General features: G+C 34.5%; 1 long non-coding RNA gene across 1 annotated transcript; it reads right to left on the bottom strand.

Moving 5' to 3' along the window:
* Positions 1 to 462: 462 nt before the first annotated feature.
* On the bottom strand, positions 463 to 9,622 carry LOC138715395 (uncharacterized). Its single transcript, XR_011336283.1, has 3 exons — positions 9,486 to 9,622; positions 1,102 to 1,281; positions 463 to 922 (listed from the first exon to the last, which is right to left on the bottom strand). It is a non-coding gene; the product is annotated as an uncharacterized lncRNA (long non-coding RNA).
* Between the last annotated feature and the right edge of the window lie 544 nt (positions 9,623 to 10,166).

Genomic DNA, 10,166 nt, shown 5'->3' with positions numbered 1-10,166 from the left:
CAGTAATTTAGGTATTTTAGCCACAGTATATCCAAAGCCAATATAACAGACGTGGTACATATCGTATGTCTATTATGGTAACAATTTATACGTAATTAAGTACCGCAATACAAATATGTAAACAAAAGAGCTCAAAAAGTTCTTACTGAAAAAAAGACCTAATTTTTTATTTTTTTCTACTTTATCGATGACATCAAACAACTTAAAAAACAATCAGAATTAGGCTTCTGTGTTCTGGAACTTGATGTGTGGATTAGCCTGGCCCAACGAGCCCAAAAGAGTAAGTGATCTTTCTGGTCTTACCTTTTGCTCTGATGATGGAAACCGAAGTAGTACCAAAACGTTCCAGGACACGGTGGAATACCCAAAAGCCTAATTCTGTTCATAGTCACCGCGAAAGCCTAAAAACTCATATAACTTTAAAAACAAGTTTATCTGTTAATTTTTTATTAAAGCAATACAGTAAAGTAAAAAATATATAGTTAGGAATTAATCATTTTTAAATTGTTAAAAGAAAAATTTCAATTCAGAATATATGACTAAGGTACAGGTACTTCAGGAAAAGTGCAGTCATATCTTGTTCTATGAAAAATGATCATTAACTTATAGAAGAAACGCGGTTATAAAACGAGAAAGTAAAGAAGAAATTTACTATGAATGTTGTAAAGTATTATTTAAGTTTAGCATATTCATAAAACTCTTATTGATCTTTATTTATTAATATGTTAACATTTGTTTTATAATACAGAATTCTTTTATTTTAACTTCTGCAGTTGACGCATGATGTCATATTCATTTGTGATTTCTTGCCTCTGCACATTTCCAAACATCTTCTTCTCTATTATTATATTTCCTAGTTTGTCAATCGCAGCTCTGTATTCGGTATCTCCTGTTTTTGTGTGCATTATGTTTCGAATCTTTTCTGTAAATACAGTATATCAGTATATTTATATCCATCATGTTTTGTTAACTGGTAAAATATAAAGATTATTAAGCAGTTTTTTTACAGTAATTAGGCCTACTCTAAGATAAGGTCATCTGTATTAATTCAATATTTTTCTGACTGCCTCATTTTAAGTACAGTATTTAGTTTGTTCTTACCATTTGGTCTACTTGTATCCTCAGGAATGATGGGTTTAGGGGGTCTAATATCCATGAATTGCTTTGATAGTTCTGGAGATCTATATGATGCTGCCTGTGTTGTAAGAGGAATGTTCCAGTCTTCAGGTAACTCAAATAATCTTTCCTGTTGCTTTTTAACTAATGAGACATATTCGCTTCCTGAAAGACAAATTTAAAAATATATATCCTATTACGCTTATCTTATTGATATTTCTATCCACTAATGATTAAAAAATAATATTTTGATGTATTACATTATTTAATAATTAATTTTTCTTATTTTTTAAGAAATTATATCTAGTTTAAATAAATAAAAACAGTCAAGTCTATTAGTATTTTAGTGTTAAATATTATACAGAAATACTGTAACATTGGCGTAGTTTCTGTAGACACTCATTAAGCCACTGAAATCAAACCAGTTTTCTTTTGTAGCCATCGGAAATACATATAAGATAATTGATTTAAATTAATTAATGTCATTTCCAATCAATACCAATTAATACCGGTAATATAAATTCGCTTAATAAATTTAATGAAAGAGAAGCAGCTTAAGAATAATTTTCGTTACAGTACCGGTACCTTGTGCATTTAGTAAAGCTATGAAGTCCTGTAGTTATACAGATGATATATATGGTTACGAATGAAGAAGAATTTAAACGAAAGCTGTCATGACTCTTTCAGTATATTTAAAACTATTGATCTATCTGGATTAATGGAAATTACAGCAAAATCAAACAAAATGCCTATTTGAAGAATTGAACTTGAATCGTGAGATATATATGACTTTATGAGTATTTTATTCTGCGTAGAAAAATAAACAGTCATGTTTCACTACACCACCACCATCATCATCATCATCATCATCATCATCATCATCATCATCATCATCATCATCTCATTCTCCTTCTAAGTCTTCTTCTTCTTCTTCTTCTTCTTCTTCATGAGTTAGGTCTATACTTTAATTCAACCGTGTCCAAATGGTGCTCATTGAAGGCGAGCACTCGGCTGAAGGAGGAGAGTCGAAGAAATAACTCGAGTGTGCAGAGTAGGGGGTGGTATCGTTGTGATGGGGGAGGAGTGAGGTTTTCTAGTTAACTGTTCAGAATTCTTCAGTATTCTCTTGTCTCTTTAGTTGTGATTATCTGTAGTGCATAATGGACGTAGGAAAAACGAAAGAAATGTGATCACTAACCATGTTCTTTTCATATGTTATGGGAAACTGTTATTTTTTTTTTTGTAGCAGCTGGAAAACATTCTCAGTAGGTACCTTATGTGTCAGAAAATTATAAAAGGAAGACGAAAACAAAATATAATGCGCCACACCATACATAAAGCTGTGTACGATGATTTTGTTGGCGAAGATAGCAAGCGAAAAGTTAACGAGTTAAAACGAGGTAGGTTATAAATGTATCGTCACATGTTGAGTGGTTTTAAGCATTTAAAATATGTATTTTAGTTTTATTTATAAAATGCTACAAAATTAAAAGCACACAATTCATTTTATTTAGTAATTCTGTATTACAATTTTAAAATATTGTAATATTTATTATTTTCTGTGCAATATGTTCCTACAGTTCATAAAAATTATTTAAATCAGAAATGCAGTAGTAGAAGCAGGGTGCGATTTCCCTCCCTTTTGGAAAGTTATTCCCTCTCATAAATTCGTATTATCATCTCTGCCAGGGATAACTTCTATCACCCTTCATAAAATATAATTGTCTTAATCAGGGGCGTCTCATCGATAAGAGCTGCGGAGCTGCAGCACTCCCTGCTTTGTCAATAAAATAAAAATAATTTTAATTTTAATTTGTAGAATAATTTTATATAGCTTTTCTTAAGTAAATTGCTTTATATTTCATCTGGCCGGGAATATGTACTATTATCTGATGCATAATATTTTTGCGCATCGATTGTATTGGAATTGACACTGCATTCAAAGTCGTCCTGGGATCTGCAAGATAGGACAAGCTCATAGACTCATAGAGAGTGTGTCTTGCATGGTCAGGGGGTAGAGAGGTGAAGGGAAGCAGAGGGAAACTGCCACTGTTTAAAACCCATATTTCGCTGCAGTGGCTTGCAGAGCCAGGTGACAAGGGAAGATCTTTCCTCCCCTCCCACACAGCTATTGTAATGCTGCGTTAAATGGATTCTCTATTCTCTTGAAACTTAATGACAAAATTTTTATTTTCTCTTCACATACTTATTCTTGTAGAATCATATCGAGTTAATATAACGAAATTAATATCCTCTTTTGCCTTATTATTATATATCCAGCCTCCTTAACTCAAAATGTTTGCGCGAGTAGAATCCTTTTGATATAGCATGTAAAATACGAAAGAGACCTCTTTCCAGTTTTAGAAAATTGTTGACCATCAGTATATCCGAGTGTTGCTTTGGTGTGACAGTACCGTAACTTAACCAGTGCAAATGTGCAAGCATGAGTGTGTGTGAATTATAGAATATTAATTTTTCTCAACTTTCCCTTGTGGAGAAGATTGAAGTGAAATTTGTATATACCAAAATCTACTGCAGCGCCCCCAATCCACAAGTTCACGAGCCGCCACTGATCTTAATACAAGTATACTTTATAAAGTATAAAGTAAACAAAGAAAATAATATTGATGTATTATCATCACTGGCAAGCTGACAACAATCAATAACTTCGGAATTACACATCTTATCTTAAGTCTGTTCATGGATGTAATTATTATGATCAAGATGCAAGACAATCAACTCAGTGCGACCAAGCATAGAGCTGTATCGAATGAGGACAATAATAATTTTATATATGGTATTCTCTATCTAGGATTCTATTCCCCCTCATCAGAAATCTTAATTTGCACTCTGGTTAGAAACAAACAACACTAAACAATACTACTAATAATAATGAAACTACTGTTGCTATTGCTGCTATTGCTGCTAATAATAATAATAATAATAATAATAATAATAATAATAATAATAATAATAATAATAATAATAATAATAGTAATAATGAAACAGGATCGCAATAGTAAACGTAAAATGCATTGAAAAAAATATATTCTTCCATCTGGAGTGACAATAAATTTAATGAACTTAAATTCAAAATGCATAAGTAGAAAACTTTATTTCTTTTAATTTCTTTCAATGTACAGGATTCTGACCAATATATTCTCAAAATAAATACAAAGAAAATCAATTAATTCTAACTCTATATGAAAAAGCTCTTTCCTCTGTGTATGTGTATACATTTTCAATCGTCTGTAAACTCCCAACCCCTCTTTTACCTCTTATCCCCTCTCACTCCTTTTTCGTACAGCGGCCGAGCATTCTCAGCAATCTGTTCCACTCACGAGTCGCGAGTGTGCTCAGTGAGTACAAATCGTGTACAGTCCTGGTCTAATTTGTTTAATTTTCTGACATACATATTGATTAAAAGAGTTCATTATTACTGATTTATCTGTTGCAAACTTAATTTACATTTTAAATTTGTTGTTGTTGTTTTCTAATGCCAGGCGTTTGACAATAAAGTCATTTGACCTCTTGCACTCCAATATTTTTCAAAGATATTATCATGACCAGCCAATGAAGCACAGATTTTGAGGTGTTCCGAATCCATTTCTTGGTTTGAGTTGCACAATGGGCAGTTAGGGGACTGATATATTCCAATTCTATGCAGGTGTTTAGCCAAACAATCATGGCCTGTTGCCAATCTAAATGCAGCTACAGACGATTTTCGTGGTAAATCGGGAATTAACTGTGGATTTTGATGCAGAGAGTACCATTTTTCCCTTGAGATTGTGTCATCAAATTTTGTTTGTTGAAGTCTAAATATGTAGATTTAATAAATCTCTTCACAGAGTAATATGTAGATTTAGTAACAGGTCCGTAAGTAGCACTGCTGCCCTTCTTTGCCAAAGCATCCGCATTCTCGTTTCCCAGGATTCCACAATGGGATGGTATCCATTGGAATACAATTCTTTTATTGAGTGATATTAATTGAGAGAGCATTTTAACATTTTAAATATAAATTCATTCCTATAAAAATCAATTAATTTTTAATAAACATATTAAAAATGACTGAATATAACCTGGCGTGCATAAATCCTTTTGAAATACCGTTTTCTTCCTATCTTTATAATGTTGTTTCAATATCTTTTCGTCTGGTGGTTCCATTTGAGGTACCTTCTTTAGCATTTTCACACAATAACAAGGTATTTCTTCTTCATCCTTGTCAGTATATTTTTGCATTAGTTGTTTGTCCCTCCACATCTATAAACATTGAACGTTAATCAGTTATTTCAAAACATATTTCAGATGAAGCTCAATTATTAAGATGGTTTTTTAAAGAAAATATCTACAGAGCTGTCTATGACATTCTTTAAGGCACTTGGCGGCAAGCGGACCTGGCATCAGCGCTTGTCAATCCAGGTGAACAAGGTCCACTACAATCGCTAGAGTCAGTTCCAGTTATTAAAATTACAATATTCATATTGTTTATTAATCTTGACTACAGAAGGTGTTGAAAATGATATCCCTCTGCTGCAACACATTCCTGAAATCTCTGAAGAAAATTGGCATTTACATATGTCAGTTCATCTTCTGTAATTCTCCCGGTTTCTCGTACAATACTGTCTTTTAACTCACAGATTGTATGGAGATTACTTTGTATACTTTATTTTTTAGATTTCCCCATAAATAAAAATCGCAGGCTCACAAATCGGGGGACCTAGAGGGACTTAATCATCTACTAATAATCCTGTCCTCGAATATTTCGCTTATCAAATTCAATATTCGGCTGTATAGGTAGTTGTTGAATCCTGCTAGAAATAAGCAATCTGACACTCGATATCGGTTAAGTGTTCAAAAAATTGAATAATTTCGAGGGAAAAATTGTTCTGGGACCGGGTATTGAACCTGGGACCTTGAAAGCTTGATTTGCATAATACACGTCACTGTTCGTTAACAGAAAACCACAATTTAAGTCACACAGAGTTAGTGTGCACTCAATGTTGGTTGCTTGACGGTTGTCAGCCCACTTTGAGGTCTATGGATATAGAGGGAAAAATTGGATTGGTGTCTGGTACAGTTTTCGGGTAACTCAGTTGGTAGAGCGTTGGTACGTTTAACCAAAGGTCCCGGGTTTGATACCCATGCCCTGGAACAATTTTTCCCTCGAAATTATTCAAATCAACTTTACAAGGAATTATACCTGAAAGCTTTATTTGCATAATACATGTCACTGTTCGTTAACAGAAAACCACAATTTAAGTCACACAGAATTAGTGTGCACTCAGTGTTGGTTGCTTGACTGTTTTCAGCCCACTTTGAGGTCAGTGGATATAGAGGGAAAAATTGGATCGGTGTCTGGTAGAGTTCCCGGGTAGCTCAGTAGGTAGAGCGTTGGTACGTTTAACCAAGGTCCCGAGTTCGATACCTGGCCCCGGAACAATTTTTCCCTCGAAATTACTCAAATCAACTTTACAGGGTGATTGTATCATGAAAAAAATATAAGGTCTATAATCCTATGTGCAGTTATAGCGCACCATACACCAACCTTCTCATCATGTAAAGGGGTTTCATGAATGAGATGAGGATTTTCTGTACCGTACTCCAATATCTATATGTTATAACATGGCCATGTAAGCGAAACCATGCTTCACCTGTGAAAATAATTACTGTAGGATCCACAACACCATCAGCAACACTTTGTAAAACCTAGTTACAAAAAATTCACGTGACTCACTTTATCTCTAGGCTGTAATTCATGCACTATTGTCTTACATTTAAGAATTTTAGTGACTCTAAATGCTGTGGTTTTCGAAACACCCATTTCTTGTGAGAGATGGTGGAGAGATTTTCGAGGAGAATGTTCTAACCTTTCACCTATCTCATCGAGTTTTTCCTCAGTAAGTACACTTGGGTTTCTCTTTCCACATCTATTCAGAACTGACCCCATTTCTCTAAACTTTTTTACGAGGTTTAATATATTCAGCCTATGTGGAACAGTAACACCAGGAAATTGCATTGCAAAACATTGTCCCATTGTTCCACAATTCTTCGTTATCAAGTAACACTCGACAAGATAAATCCTTTGTTGTAATGTAAACTTTTGAGTTGCCATATTAAACCATAATCTTCAACTAAGACGTACGTACAGTATATCAATACAAACATCAACAGAGCTCATAGGCAATTGAACAGCAGCTGTCAGTTGCAATGTGACCATATGCTGTGTCCTTGAAGGCAGGGACAGAGTGAGAAAGACTGTAGTGGACCCTGTTCACTGAGAATGACAAGTGCTGATGCCGGGCTCGCTTGCCTCCGAGTGCTATAGAGAATATCATAGACCGCTCTATAGATGTAGACATCTTATCGTCATATGTTCTAGTCATTTAATGAATTATAATACATTTGCATGTCCATATACAAAAAATTAAATGTAAATTAAATTAAAAAAAGTTTAATGTTAAGAGAAACTACTGAATGATTTTCATATTACGGTATTTTAAACTTTTTAGGGAAGCTAGTAAATGAGGAGTAGATTTACTGTATCCCAAGAAAGAATGTATACTACTGGTATGTTATACTACTAGAATAATGGGCTTGACTTAACTGTTACTCTGTTGCAAAACATACACTCACCGTTTTGTAAACTGACTGTGGAGAAAGTCTGAAATCTCGTGTAAAGTCAATATACGGCCCATGTGGTTTGGCTAAAAGCGTAACTATATTTGTTATAGACTGTACATCTTCCAAATCTTGTGTATTAGAAAGTTCCTTCTATCCAGTAATATAAATATTGTGGTAAATGGTTTTAAAAATGAAATAGGCCTAACATATTTTTAAAAATAAAATTTAACTACTGGTAAGCCTATATGGAAATTTCTCTTCTAGTCCACTTGCTTTGTCTAGTTTCATTTCACAGTCGATTAATTATTATACCATATTATATTTATTTTTAATTTTATTCAGCTTCCTCCAAGTGAAGGCTACCTAGAAGACAAAGCTTACCAAAAAATTGTTGTTTTTTTGAGTAAATGGTAGATACACAATTATAATGAAAAAAAAAACAATGGAGAAGGAAAAGAAAAAGAAATAACAATACTTAGTTGAGAAATAATAATATAATAAAAGTGGTAACTTGCACCATGATTTTTCTGCAAGATTGAGAGAAGAAACCCCCGTTTTATTGATCTCTTCTAGCATTTTAAATCCAAAGAGTAATTATTTTCGACACTAAAATTCCACTATTACTTCTCCACAAATATTGACACACAATATATCATAATTATATAATTATGTGAAATTAGCAAGCGATAAGCAAAAGAAAAGCCTTGACTTACAATCTTCAATTCAGAACTAATCAGTGTTGTCAACCCTATTGGTGTGAAAAAAATTTTTTTTTTTTATTTTCTATTTTTTTATTCTGTAGATAGGCCTATTTGGTATATGAATTCGAAAATTTTGCATCGAGGAAATTTGTAGATCTGGAACTGATAAAAATAACTTGTTACGTTAATATTCAAACGTTATATGATGCTGACAGGCAGCACTACAGCCTCGCATACCACTCCATTACCCAACTAAGTTCCAGGAAGACGAGGTGCTTCTAGCTGGCCAAAAGGGCTATTTATAGCCCTCTTTATAACCCTCTTGTAGCTGGCCACACATAGCTATTTCCCGGGGACAGTCGCCGTATTTTGCTTTTTGTCCCCAAACAAAATTCATCCCCAGAATGTCACTGAATTTAACAATTTGTCACCAGATATCCTCAGATTTTAAGTTTTAATTACGGTAGCTATTATATACATCTTGATTACACAACTTTTAACATTATTATATTACTTGAATACAATATATAACTTTCACGTGTAAATAGAACTCAGTTATAGATATCTAGTTGACTAATTTCGGCTTGGGAGACATCTTCAAAACTGCTGTGGTCCTGGTCTAGCATCTTCCGTGTCCAGACGCAAGACCAGGACCACAGCAGTTTTGAAGATAGCTGCCAAGCAGAAATTAGTCAACTAACAACAACAAAATTGCTTTTAAGGAACCCGCAGGTTCACTGCCATCCTCACATAAGCCCGCCTAAACTAGTCAACTAGATATCTATAACTTAGTTCTGTTGTGCGACCATCACTTGGGTCGCACTGATTGCTAGCCGGATGGCTACTGCGTTCGACTTCTGCTCCTTCTCGTCAGGATTTCTGACACCACCATTGTACACAACAATGGAAAACTACTTTGTGGGAATAACTGGAGCTCTCAGGATACTATAGGAAACTACATGGCTACTAAACTAAGTCTGAAATGGTTGCGTTATTGTAACTCTACGTGATTTATTCTATATTTACAAAATGTACAAAGTTACTTACAGGTTATATCATTCTTCTCTACCGACGCCATCTTCTGTGAGGATAGATTCGACGTAGGCTAGGTTGTCTGACAATCTCCACCAACAGTCTCCAACCAACTGCCCGCCGCTTCTCCTCTCCAACACTTTTTATGTTTCAGTACCCGTTTCCCGCCCGGGGTACCGACCACGCCATCCACCAGGTGAGATGGTCTTAAAACACTTTTGATTTCAGTACTTACAAATATCGTCTTAATCAATCATTTCTTACATTTAATTTGGATTTAGTGCATTATAGTGACAAGTCACTATAATGAGATTACGCGTAAGAAAAGAGTCCAAACAATGCGTGATATAATTTGACCAATTAAAATGCATGCTTTATCCTACTGGACCAATGGGATTGGGCCAGCAACGATCTGAAGCGTAAGAATACTTTCGTTGTAGGCAGTGATTTTACCACACGCCCGACAAGACTGTCTATACCGCTGGCTAAGCAGCTCAAGACCGTGTATTCCACTGACACTGTTCCTGTTTCAAATTTAATACTCAACAGGAAATCATCCTACAGGGCGTTCTTTAGCCCTGGGGCATAACAGTTCTATTCAGCACGTGAAAGTTATATATTGTATTCAAATCCTCAACACACAACTGAGTTTCAGAACACACAAACACACTGTTTGACTCCACACTACACAACACA

Source organism: Periplaneta americana, chromosome 15 (assembly GCF_040183065.1).
Source record: "Periplaneta americana isolate PAMFEO1 chromosome 15, P.americana_PAMFEO1_priV1, whole genome shotgun sequence".
NCBI lineage: Eukaryota > Metazoa > Arthropoda > Insecta > Blattodea > Blattidae > Periplaneta > Periplaneta americana.
This window is presented reverse-complemented; position numbering and strand designations above follow the sequence as displayed.